This window comes from Felis catus, chromosome D3, assembly GCF_018350175.1.
Source record: "Felis catus isolate Fca126 chromosome D3, F.catus_Fca126_mat1.0, whole genome shotgun sequence".
Classification (NCBI taxonomy): domain Eukaryota; kingdom Metazoa; phylum Chordata; class Mammalia; order Carnivora; family Felidae; genus Felis; species Felis catus.
The window spans coordinates 69,863,073-69,877,232 of NC_058379.1; the positions used below are offsets into that span (position 1 = coordinate 69,863,073).

At 43.4% G+C, this 14,160-nt stretch overlaps 1 pseudogene; it reads right to left on the reverse strand.

The window, feature by feature from the left end:
• Positions 1–8,451: 8,451 nt before the first annotated feature.
• Positions 8,452–12,160, reverse strand: LOC101094632 (annotated as a pseudogene).
• Positions 12,161–14,160: the final 2,000 nt, after the last annotated feature.

The window sequence follows — 14,160 nt, forward strand, 5'->3', positions numbered from 1 at the left end:
CATGTAGCCTTATTAGCCACCACACTACTTAAGCTTAAGGACTGCTTGTCCACTTGATAGTTTAAGACAGTGAACATTAAAACTCCCTGGGATCCAGTAGCAAATGCTCTTGCCTAAGTGGTGGATGACTAAGGGTCCCCCCATTGTCCAACCTGTTAATAGATGATAGATAACCCACTGGTTGGCAAGTCAAAGCCTCAGTGTCAGTGTCCCAAAGCATCATCACAGGCTGCCCACAGGACTGACTGATAAACCACCTCCCAAATGTAGGAGCCTATTTGCTAAGTTTTTTGGGTTTATGTGCTTATGCTGCATAATCACTCTGGCCATCAAGAAAAACTGTTCTTTCTTCCCCAGATAGAACGTGCCTTACAAGACAGGTGTTGCTGAATGCAATTGAGCTAGCCCTATGGTTGTCCTGGTTTTGCTTGAAAGGCTGTAAGCTACTCTATTACCTCTCTTAAACCTCACTGTCAGCTATAAATCAAAAACAGGCTGTTGGGGTGCCTGGTTGGCTCAGTTGGTTGAGCATCCGACTTCAGCTTGGGTCACGATCTCGTGGTCTGGTCCATGGGCTTGAGCCCCACTTTGGGCTTTGTGCTGACAGCTCAGAGCCTGGAACCTGCTTCTGATTCTGTGTCTCCCTCTCTCTTTCTGCTCCCCCCAACCCCGCTCATGCTGTCTGTCTGTCTGTCTCTCTCTCTCTCTCTCTCAAAAATAAACATTTAAAAAATTTTTAAAAATTTAAAAAGCAGGTGCGATTACTGTGCTATGTGGGAAGAAGCCATTACACAGCCCCAGCCAATATTCCCGTTCATGAACCTATGTTTATTTTGTTTGTTTGGTTGGTTGGCTGGTTTTGTTTTTGTTTTTAACTGACTCTTTGGGCTGCCACTTTTAGAGTATAACAGAATCCTAAGACCAAAAGTTAAAAATTCCCATCTTAAAATACACTAATTACAATTGACCTTTGCACAACGTGGGGGTTAGGGGCACTGAGCACCATGCAGTTAAAAATTGACATAACTTTTGACCCTCCCAAAACTTAACTACTAAAAACCTACTATTGCCTGGAAGCCTTACTGATAACACGGTCTATTAACATGTATTTTATGTGTTTATATGTATTATACACTGTATTCTTACAATAAAACTAGAGAAGAGAAAATGTTATTAAGGAAATCATAAGTAAGAAAAACACATTTTCAGTACTCTACTGTATTTATTGAAAAAAAAATCTGCATGTAAACTTAAACATGTGTTGTTCAGGGGTCAAGTGTATAGTGTGGAGAAACTGCCTGTGTTTGTGCTAAAGTGTCTCCAGTTTTACCAACCATCGCTTTTACCCCATTGGTGCAACTATTAATAAGCTGAGAAGGGGGAGGGAGCCTTAATATTATGAAAAGGTTTTGTACTGGGATTCTTGCACAGAGAGTTGTGACACCGAGGCTTTTCTTTCCAGGAAGCAACTTTATTCCTGCCGGCACTGCTCACCTGGGTTCGTACTGAAGAATTGAGCCCTGAACGCACCACATGGTATAGTTTTTTGCATATTTTCCACTTTTTTGTCTCCCAAAGATGGTAACATACAAACCTGTAGTCTGATTAAGTGGTCTTATGTTACAAGGTCATGAAGGATGTTGTCACATATACTTATAACCAGGTTGCCTCGAGGTTTTTTGTTTGTTTTTTACCCTTAGGGACGGGACCTACCACAGTTTGATTTTGCACCACCGGAAATAATCTCAGGAATCCCCAGGGATCCCCAGACAACACTTTGAGAACTAATTTTCCATACCATAAAGATTACTATTGATCAAATACCGCTGAATATCGTTGATTGGTTAACATATATTATTCTCATTGCACTAACTAAACTGGAACCTCTTTGAAGTCAGGGACACAAGCTCTTTACTTTTGTTAGTATGTGGTGCACCATCTACCTGGTGCCTCATAGATAAATGTCAGTTAGTTAATACATAATCATGCTCATTAAGATCTTAAAAATAATCAGCAGTTACCTTTCTGTAAATGACTCAGGAAGAGAACACAAAAAGTTGCTAGATAGCCACAAAAATGTTCTGAAATGGGAGGAGAAATTATGTTTTAAATACACCAGTGGGTCAGCGAAGAAATACACCAGTGAAATCCTGTCAGAAGAGGCAGAGTAACTTTTCAAGGTCTTCTATTTATTTATTTATTTTTTTGAGGAGGGGAGGGGCAGAGGGAGAGAGAGAATCCTAAACAGCTTCCACACCCACAGAGCTGGACACAGGGCTCAGTCTCAAGAACTGTAAGATCATGACATGAGCCGAATGAGATCAAGGAGATCAGGAGTTTGAAGCTCAACCAACTGAACCACCCAGGCCCCCTCAAGGTCTTTCTAATCTAGAGTTTTATTGTAGCAAAACACTGTAACTTAGTAAAGTCCTAAAACTTACAAGGAAAAGAAAGTATGATCTGTGATATTTTTCCTTTACTTTTCTTCTAATTGTAATACTAACACACTAAAGGAAAACTAGAAAATCTAGGAATATGTGAAACAAAACCCACCCATAATCCTACCATTAAAGAGAAGCATTGTTAACTTGCTAATGTATTTACATATGTACATGTAGGTACATAAACATTAAGAAATAGATTTGGGCTTCTGTGGTATTTCTAGGTTCTAGAATACATTCTAAAATATTTCTATATTTTAATGTTTTGATCTAATGTTTTTTGAGGAATACTTTTCCATGTCCATAAATATTTTTTAAAATAATTCTTAAACTAATTTAAATGTTTTTTTTTTAATCCCTGCAAGTTAGGATTGTTATCCCCACTTTATAGTGAAAGCAATTAAGACTTAGGGAGCCTAAGTCTCTTGCCAGGCCACACAGCCAGTAATAATAAATCTGATGTTATTAATAATACTCTTCCTGCTTTGAGCGCTGCTCGGCACTGACTAAGGGAAGCCCAGCATAGGAGCAGCTAAATGAAAAGCCTGATGGGGGAGCCACAGAATGCAGCAGGCTCTGAAAACTGAGGAACACAGTGGACCTAAGCCAGAAAATGGATCAATAGTCCAGGTGATCAGACTCTAGGGATTAGGATCTTAGTCAGGAAACAAGCAATGTGAAATGAAGAGGAGAAGTCTCTGGAGATCAACACACTCCATAGTCTGTTCCTGTCAGGGTCATCAAAAAAGACATGACTTAGAGAGGCACTAGATAAAACAATGCTTTACTCACATAGAGAAGGGACAAAGCAAGATCAGTTTCACCAGTGGGTATTGGTTGCTCATAGCCAGTGGGGCTCTTATTGCATCGTGTGGGAATATCTTTGTTTCTGACCCATTATATGCTCCTTTGTTGTGTGTAAGCATGTGCATCATATAGCACCTGGCCAATTCCACTACTATGTCCCACCAGGAATGGGGTCCTTCACCTGCTGCACAAGATGGATGCTTGCAAACCATCACCCTGCTAAGGAAAAACATATAGGTTTATTAAGCATAACACTAGGAATGGAGTCACTGGGTCATATGGGAACCCTATGTTTGACTATTTGAAGAAATTGTTTTCCCAAGGGGCTTCACTGTTTTTTATTTCCACCAGTAGTGTGTGCAGATTCTAATGTCTCCAATTCCTCAATAACACTTATGATCTGTCTTTTGGCTTATAGCCATGCTAGTGTGTGTGAAGTGGTATCACACTGTGGGTTTGATTTGCATTTCCCTAATGGCTAATGATATTGAGCATATTTCCATGTGTATATTGGCCATTTTAATATTTTCTTTGGAGAAATATCACACCCTTTGCCTATTTTTCATTGTGTTAAATACTTGCCTGCAATAGTTCTATAAATATTCTAGATACATCCCTTATTAGATATGGGATTTGCAAACATTTTCTTCCATTCTGTCAATTAAGTCCTCACTTTCTTTTTATTTTTATTATTTAAAAAATTTTTTTAAATGTTTTATTTATTTTTGAGAGAGCAGGGAAGGGGCAGAGAGAGAGGGATACACAGAATCTGAAGCAGACTACAGGCTCTGAGCTATCAGCACAGAGCCCGATGCGGGGCTCAAACCCATGAACCATGAGATCATGACCTGAATTGAAGTCAGACGCTCAGCCTTCTGAGCCACCCAGGTGCCCCAAATCTTCACTTTCTTGATGGTGTTCTTTGAAGCACAAATGTTTTTAATCTTCAACCAACAAAACTAAAAGACAGCCTACTGAATGGAGAAGATATTTGCAATTGACATATCTAATAAAGGGTGGGTATCCAAAATATATAAAGAACTTATACAACTTAACACCAAAATAACAAATAGTCCAATTAAAAATGGGCAGAAGACATGAACAGACATTTCTCCAAAGAAGACAAACGGCCAAGAAACACCTGAAAAGATTCTCAACATCATTCATCATCAGAGAAATGCAGTCAAAACCCCAATATCATCGCACACCTGTCAGAATGGCTAAAATCAAAAACTCAAAAAACAACGAATGTTGGCAAGGATATGGAGAAAAATGAACCTATGCACTGCTGGTGGGAATGCGAACTGGTGTAACCGCTGTGGAAGACAGTATGGAGGTTCCTCAAAAAAATGAAAAATAGAACTACCCTATGATCCAGTAATCATACTACTGGGTATTTACTCAAAGAATACGAAAACACTAGTATGAAGGGGTGTATGCACTGCTGTTTACGGCAGCATTATTTACAATAGTCAACTATGGAAGCAGCCCAAATGTCCATCAACAGATGAATGAATACAGAAGATGGAGTTTATGTATATACAATGGAATATTATTCAGCCATAAAAAAGAATGAAATCTTGCTATTTGCAATGACGTAGATGGAGCTACAGAGTATAATGCTAAATGAAATAAGCCAGTCGAGAAAGACAAATACCATATGATTTCACTCATGTGTGGAATTTAAGAAAGAAAACAAATGAACAGAGGAAAAGAAAAAAGAGACAAACCAAAAAACAGACTCTTAGCTGTAGAGAACAAACAGATAGTTACCAGAGGGGCGGTGGGTGGATGGGAAAGGAAAAACAAAGTTTTTAATTTTTGTGATATCCAGTTTATCTATTTTTTCTTTTGTTACTTGTGCTTTTGATGTCATATCTAAAAAACTACTGCCTGATCCAAGGTTACAGAGATTCACACCTATGTTGTCTTCAAAAAGTTTTAGAGTTTAAGCTCTTTCATTTAGGTTTTTGGTCCATTCTGAGTTAAAAAATCCATTTTGAGTTTTCTATATGGTGTGAGGTAGGGGGTCCAACTTCATTCATATTTATATGGATATACAGTTGTCCCAGCAATGTTTGTGGACTATTCTTTCCTCAACGAATAGTTATGGCATCCTTGTCAGAAATCAATTGACAAGAAACATGAGGGTTCATTTCTGGACTCTCGACTCTATTCTACTGATCTACACATCTATCCTTATGCCAGTACCATATTCTATATGTCTTGAGGACTGTAGCTTTGTAGTAAGTTTTAAATTCAGGAAGTGTGAGTCTCTTTATTCTTTAAAGAATAAAGTATTTAAAATATTTAAATTATTGTTTAAAAATATTGTTTTAGCTCTTCTGGATTCGTTAAATTTTCCTAAAATTTTATGATCAGCTTGTCTAATTTTTCAAAGGGGTCAGCCTGGGATTTTGATAGGGGTTGTTTGAATCTGTAGATCAGTTTGGGAGTAGTACTGCCATAGTAGCAACATCAAGGCTTCCAATTTACACACACGAGATGTCACCTTTTCCTCTTAACAGGAGCCCTGACTGCAGATCCAGTTGGGCTAGGCTGGGTCTAGGAATTGGGGGCAGCCTGGACAAGTTTCTAGAGTCTAGGGTGCAGGTCATTAACACCCTTTCCTCCCTTACTCCTACCACCTCCAAGTCCCCTCCCCTCCTACCTTTGACTTGTCACCATTACCACCACAATCAGTAGCAGGTATGAGGCCTTTGACTTCCACGAAATCAGAGGGTTAGTTGTCTGCAAGTTTCGAGGCCTCTGATACCAGCAGCTACCCCATAGAGGGACGATCTCACAAACCATAGTAACTAGTGAGGACTGCTTTAAGGTGTGGCATTCAGGTGGCCCCGGACTCCCCACTCCCTGAGGAGGATGGTTGTGATTGTGTTTGCTCCTGCCAGAGTGGGCAGTGTCACCATGGGAACCGAGGACGCCAAAACTAGCTATTTTCTCTGGACTCTGAGAAGCTGAGTGTCTGCACTGTTCTCTCCTCCCAGGCCAGCCTCCCTGGATATTATACCCTTCTGCCCGGAAGGCCAACTAATTCCTAGTACATCTTTCCTTTGGAAAGGCTGAAGGTCTAAATACAACTCCAATTTATACAGTGAATTGTATGATAGGTATAAAAGTATGGCTCGCTCTCATCTGGCTCCAAGAGTGCATAGTTCGGCTCTTTTAGCAGTTCGGGAAGAGTTTTGTTATCTGGCTATTTACTGTACAGGCTGAAAATGGGGGTGAGAGGGCTAGAGTGCCCTCTCGGAAGAGGCTGGGGACAGCGGAGGTGATGGTGGCGGTCACGGTGCACCCGCCGTCCCGCCCTCCCACCCAGTCCCAGGGCAGCCGCAGCTCTGCCTGCCCTTTGCCTGGTCCCCTCCGCCGCTGGTGGGTGCTTTCCCCGCAGTGGTATCCGCAGGAGGGGCCCCAACCAGAGACCATAGGTGTTCCAAGAGCGCCGCATCTCGCAAATGAACCGACCTGAAATCGAGTCCTGCGTGGGGTCGGTGGGCCTTTTCCGGGTTTGTCCAACCTCTGAACCTGCTTCTCCAAGGCTGGATTTCCATAATAAAAATCCCGCATCCCCAGGCGGTCGGGTGCACCCGGAGCTGGAGGGGCCTCAGGTCAGCGACAGGAAACCCAGGCTGTCCCCGAGGCTGGCACTGTCCCTGCAGACGCTGCCCACGGCCAGGGTGGCTCCCAGCAGACCCAGGGTCACGGTGGAAGGCTGCGCGCCTTCCTAGGCCGTGGTCTGCAGCAGACCATCGGCAGGCTTTCTATGGAGAGTTTAGCTAAGCTACTCCAAGGTATTGCCTTCTCCCCCCCCCCCACCCCATCCATTCTGTTTGGCCAAGGGGCTTGCAAGGGCCTCGAACTGACACTAGCCCCCTCCTGCAAGCGCAGGCCCAAGATAGCAGCCACAGAGTCACAAGCAAAGGCAAATTCCAGATATGACTTCCCCAACAGCCCATGTGGTCAACAATCTCACCTGCCTCCCCAAGCCTTACTCACTACTTAGATAAGACCTCCTGGGACTTACCAAAACCCCACTCTTTGGTTTGAATTGATCAGTTCAGCCTGGGAACCCCAAAGCACTTCACCCAGGGACCCTAATTAAAGGCATGTGGCCCAGGTCCCACCTCCCCATCTGTACTTTGCCTTGATCTCTCCACCCCTGGAGGAAAGCGGGGTACTTCCCTCAGGACCTGTGAGTAATAAACTTCTGTATTGCAATTTGTCTTGAGGTCTGTTGTTGAAATAGGGTTGGGGAGCAGGGGGCTCACCGTCCAGCACCCTGTGCTCCACTTAACAATGTTAATTTTACGAAGTCCTAGCACAGTGGCATGAGATGGGAGCCCATGGCCAAGCCACTTTTAACCCCCTCAAGGACTCAACCCTCTGCCGCCACGTGGTGAGAAGATCACAGAGACCAAACCCAGCCAGCTCAGGTCTGGGGACAGGTGGCACAAGAAGATCTCTGGATGGGAACCGGTTTGACCTCTTGGAGGCCAGGAAGTATATCACGGACCTCAGGGGATTGTGAGACAATGGGGAGCAAAACACGGAGAAAACCCACCTCCTCATAGGCTGGCGTCTGCAGCCCTTCAGGAATCTGGCTCTTTGGAGCAGGGAACCCGAGGCTGTTTCCTCTGGGATATGACAGCCCCAACCCCTGTCCTCCCTACTATGTGGGGGCCCTGAGTACTAGGATAGGAGGGGGGGAATCCCTTCACGAAGTGGGACGCCTGCTGGAGCCTGCTCTGGATAACTGCTGTTCTCTGCCAGGCATCGCCTTTCATACCACAACCGAACTAAATTTCTCACTCTTTGCTGACTTGTTTTTTCTAGCACTGTGATATGACTTTCTCCCCCTGCGGTGTTTCCTGGCTTACTCCTCTTTCTTCTCCTGATGATTTAGGGAGATGAAACAAGCGCTCACTTTGGCAGGACCTACACTAAAATAGGAAAATAAAGGTTTGCAGTTTTCAGAACGTTTATGGCAGGCTGCCATGTTATGTCTTTGTTTCGTGCTGTTCTAAAAACTGTTATTGTTCTAATATTCTTTTGATCTCAAGCAAAGCAGGGAATTCCGCAAAAAGAAAACAAAGAACAAAAATAAAATCATTCTTGTGTGATTTCTTTGAAATAGTTTGGGATGGTTTTTACGTTTCTTCATATGGACTGCTATTGTTTGCATTTCAAAACACGAACGCAGCTATAAAATGTTTTGTTTGTTCTTAAATGTATTATTCGATGTCATCCTATACGAATTTACAATATACATGCTTATATTTGCTCATGATACAAAAGATTTCGAGAAATCTTCGTAATACTACAAAGAAGTGTAACAAATAGAAAGCTTACGTTTTCGTTTGAACTGATGTTTTCCTTCAATCAAACAAAAATAGGAGAAGAGGGAAGTCACTGATTTTTTTTTTCTTTTGCTCTGCTGTTTCCTTTTCATGTTTAAAGTTAGCTTTCACTAAACACAGTATCACATTCACACATTCCCTGTTTCTTGGCACCACTGCCAGAGGAAGACAGCGATATTTACAACCATTATCAAAGTCAGAAAGCAGGGAGGTGGAGACAGCTGTTAACCAAAGCCTCTCAGAGCTCAGGCAGATTCTATTTCCTTCACTAATGACTATTACTATCCAGCCTGTGCTGCCATAAGGGTCCCACCGTAGCCCTTCTAGATTCCCTCTATTAAGAGAAACAGGCTTTTACTGGAGGCAGGTGCCCTGGTGAGGTAGGAAGTCCCAGTGCCGAGGAAACAGGAGCCTCTCCTCCACTTACTGGCTTCAGCACAGGAGGAGAGTGGGAAAATGCCTGCGCCAAGAAGCTTCATTTTCACAGCTTTTTTTTTTTTTTTTTAACTATAGTATCATTTTTGATGGAAGCAAAGGAGCCCTGGTGTTACTGGAAAAGACAAACTTCTTCAGCACAAGTTTTCACTGGTAGGATGGTGATGTTGGCCATGTATCTTCCTTCCATGTGTTAAGCTAGGAAACCCAAGAAGGCATAACCAGGACAGCTGATGCTGCAGACACAGAGCCCCCAAGGACCTGTGATAGAACCTCATAGATATCACAGGATCATCATCAGTCTGAATCCAGGTCATTGGGGTTGTCAGAGCCAAACTCCTGCACATCTGAAGGATATTTGCTTCACACCTCTGGTCTGCCATTGCCTTTCTCCTTTTCCCTGAGGCTGTCCTATTCATCAGAGCCTCTGGAATCTTCATCTCTGGCACCGTTCGCCTCCTGTGGGCACCCACTGTGCCAGTTTTCCTCACTGTTCTCATCATTTTCATCTTCGTAAATGTCCCGTGGTTGCTGGCCCTCACTCACCAGCTCCCACTTCTGGCTGTCGTGCTGCACGGAGGAATTCCTCGCTCCATTCTGGAGTGGCCATCTCCAAGTGGTAACTGTCATACACAGTTATCCTTCTGTTCCTCCTGGTGCCCAGCTCTTGATCCATCTGTCCTTGGATACAGTCAACTGCTCATGGATCAACTCAATGCAATTGCAGAGGATTACATCTGAGTCAGGTGTTTTCCAGGAGCCATTGGAGGTGACTCCCTACTTGTGGACCAGGTCAACAGCTGGAAGCATGCAACCTTAGCGGCGTCTGGGTTTCCCATGCATCACCAGACTCCAGGCCACTGGAGGGAATCTCTGGGATCAGTGTCTAGAGATCACCCAGCAGTGGCCTTCCAGCCAGATCTCCTGAGGCAAAGCATAGAGGTTGTGCCGGATGTGCCCCTGGGTGCCCAGAATAGTGCAGGGTGGTTTACAGGAGTGTCTGGACTGGATGGCTCCTCTTGGGAGTGCACTGGGGCCACCACCCGCAAGATGTTATTCTCCACTGCTCTCTCCAGATCTTTGTGGGCATCTTTGGGGCCATTCCTGGACTGCAGGGTTCCAAGGTCTTCACAAGACAAGAGCTTTGCAGGCTCCCCACTGCACTCTGGCTTCACACAGGGTACACCTGTCCTGTCTGCCTCCAGGGCAGCTGTCACCAAGCCTCTTATTGCTGTAGTATTTTAAGATTACACTTGACCCTTGAACAACGGGGATTTGAACTGCACCAGTTAGCCCACTTAAACACGATTAAAAATAAACACAATATAGAATATAACATAGTATAGTATAAATACAGTATAGTATTTAGTCTTCCATATGATTTTCTTTTCCCTAACCTACTTTGTTATAAGAATACAATATAGAATACACATGACATACAAAATATATGTTAACCAACTGTTTATGTTATCCATAAGGCTTCTGGTCAATAACAGGCTATTGGTAGTTAAGTTTTGGGGGAATCAAAACTTACATGTGGATTTTCGACTTCACACAGGATCGATGCTGCTAATCACCATGTTGTTCAAGAGTCAACCATTCTTACAACTCTTCCTTAACAAGGTAAGTGATTTTAATTTCAGCACTGAACAAGCAGCTGCCTCAATCCATCAGGAGGAATCTTTGGGCCTGACCTGTACTTTTAGGGTGTTCGGAACATGTTAACAATTTCACTATTTGTCGGGGCAAGCAACACAAGTACCAGGTTAAAACCTGTGTGGGTTATGTAAAACAACACAAATAAGAACTGCAGACCTGCAAAGCTTTACCCAATGGCTGAGCAAAGCAGCCACCAGGCTGCGTATTACCTAAAAACTAGATCTAGTCCCTAACTACATGCTGAGATCCTGCAGACTCTTTGCTAGCTGGCTGTAGATATGTCCGCCTGTCCGGAAGTGGGAACAATCAATGTAGGCGCTTCTTGCTAGGAGCGCAGTAGGAACTTGAGCTTTTCTTCTGGCCTTGGAGAGGAAAAAAGGGCCCCTGTAATCTGTTCTCCTCTCCTTAATAAACTGAAATTTTAAAATAAGTCATTTTTCTTTCTTACTTATTTTTTAAATTTATTTATTTATTTATTTATTTATTTATTTATTTATTTGGAGAGAGAGAGAGCACGAGCAGGAGGAGAGAGAGAGAGAGAGAGAGAGAGAGAGAGAGAGAGAGAGAGAGAGAGAGAGAATCTCAAGCAGGCTCCGAGCTCAGCACCTAGCTGGACAGGGGGCTGTATCCCACAGCCCTGGGATCATGACCTGAACCAAAATCAAATCAGTTGCTCAACTGACTGAGTCACCCCCGCGCCCCTCATTTGTTTTTCTTGTGATTAGGTTCACTCTCCCTTAGTTACGTCTGAAAATCATTGTCAGCATCTCTTGTCTAGTTTGTCAGCCCCACCTCTCTAGTTGCTGTATATCTGGGCCTTACAAGACCACATCTTTGTCTCATAGATGTCCCAGGGTCTTCTTTACTGACCACTTTCTGAGATGGCAGACAAACCCTGCCCAACTAGACCCCAACTCACATTTCATTTTCCTTGCTTTTTACCAACCCTCCCTACATATCAGTATATGAGCTGTACTCACACTGAAAGTAACACTGAAAATCCTTGTTGTGTCCCGAAAACTGCTGCACTATCCCAATGACAAACTAAATTAGCTTATTAATTTATTTAGAGAGAGAGAGAGAGAAAGAAAACACACAAGTGGGGGAGGGGCAGAGAGAAGGAGAGACAGAATCCCAAGCAGGCTCCGTACCATCAGAACAGAGCCCAATGTGGGGCTCAAACCACGAGATCATGACCTGAGCTGAGATCAAGAGTCGGACACTTAACCGACTGCGCCACCTAAGCGCCCCTGTTTTTTTTTAGTCCACTTATTTTAGTTTACATGAGATAAAATTCATTCCTTTCCTGTACAGTTCCATGAATTTTTACAAATGCACGGTAATATGTACACAGCCACCATAATCAAGATACAGAACTGTCTCATCACCTCCCAGAAATTTCCCTGGTGCTACCCCATTGTAGTCAACCTCTCCCCCCATCTTTACCACCTGGAAGGTGTGAGATCTGTTTTCTACTGCTATAATTTTGCCTTTTCCAAAATGTCATATAGAAGGAACCCTTTACTTAGGCCTCTTTCCCTTGGATGGATGTTTTGTGAAATTCCAAGTTGTTGCATTTATCAGTTGTTTTTTTTTTTTTTGAGACAGAGACAGAGCATGAACGGGGGAGGGGCAGAGAGAGAGGGAGACACAGAATCCGAAGCAGGCTCCAGGCTCTGGGCCATCAGCCCAGAGCCTGATGCGGGGCTCAAACTCACGGACTGCAAGATCGTGACCTGAGCCGAAGTCGGACGCTCAACCGACTGAGCCACCCAGGCGCCCCTGTTCTTCTTTTTAATTGCGCTAGATTTGTATAGGTGTACCGTGTTTTATCTGTCTATTGAAAGGCCTTAGGTTTTGGTAGTTATGAATAAAGCCACTGCAAATATTTGCTTACAATTTTTTGTGTGTGAACATAAATTTTCATTTTTCTGGAGTAGATACCTATGTGGGATTGCAGGGTGACATGATAAGAGTATGTTTAACTTTTTTAAACTGCCAAGCTTTTCCAAGGCGGCTGTACCAGTTTCACCAACAATGTATTTTATTTTATCTCCCTGTTTTTTTTTAAAGAAGCAATTTTGTTGAGGTAAAATTCACAAGTCACAGAATTTACCCATCTAAAATGTACAATTCAATGGTTTTTAGTATAATCACATAATTGTGCAAAGATTACCACAATCACTTGAGGACATTTTTATGAGCTCAAAAAAGAAACTTTGTACCCATTAGTAGACACTCCTCATTTCTCCCCAACTTCTCCAGCCCCAGGCAGTCAAAATCGACTTTTTGTTTCTGTAGATTTGCTTAGACTAGACATTTTATATTTATGGAATCATATAATATTAGCATTTTGTGACTGGTTTCTTAGCATAATTTCAAGATTCATTCTTGTGGTAGCATATATCAGTATTTCATTCCTTTTTATGGCCAAATAATATCCCAGTGTTTGGATATAACACATTTCATCCATCCATTTGTTGATGGACATTTGGGTTGGATTTCCACTTTTTTGGCAATTATGAATAATGCTTATGAACATGCGTGGATGAGCTTTTGCATGGACACGTGTTTTCATTACTATTGGGAATTACTACCTGGGAATGGAATCGCTGGATGATACGATAACTCTATATTTAATCATTCAATGAACTGCAAGGCTGTTTTCCAAAGCGGCTGCATCATTTTACATTCCCACCAGTAATGCCTGGGATAATTGTGACCACCTGGGTCTTCCATTGCGCCACACACAATGCAGGGGCTAAGCCAGTGTCTCTGTGATTGCATAAGTGTGGATGGAGTAGTGTCTGGAGTATTGTACTGGCTAGGCAGAAACAAAGGAATATAGGGTGCTTACAGCAACAGTCTACAGCGGAATGCAGAACCTAGTGATATTCTATGGTGAGCAGCATTCCCTTGGTCGTCTACACAACTGCAGTCCTTCCAGCCCTCCATCCTTCCTCCAATGTCCGGGTCTGCAGGGTGGGTTCAGCCAGGCTGCTAGCAGGTCACATAAAGTGGTGGTGGACAGCCGGGAGAAGACTGAGAGACAAAGGCATGACTCCCACAGCTCCATGAGATTCCATAGCCCACGCTCCACGAGATGAAAAACTAGTTCCATATCTCAAGCTGGTTAATGGCCAGCTCCGTGCCCAGATCATCTGCTTCCCAGCCCTGTGTCTCCTTTGGGACATACACACCCCATCACAAGGCGACAGCCTTCCCGGGTGTCAATGTCATGGAGACTGAAGGGCCTTTGAGACCACAAATGATGGTTTTCCAGAGAGATCATTTATATATGAAAGCTGACTCATGGGGGTTATTTCTTGGTGGTGGGTTAAGTGGTGAACTCATCTGTCAAATCTTACTAGCTGCTCCTATGGCATCAACTGCTGGACAAGAGGGGTAGTTCCTGAGGCTAGTGATGTAGGCAGGAGCCA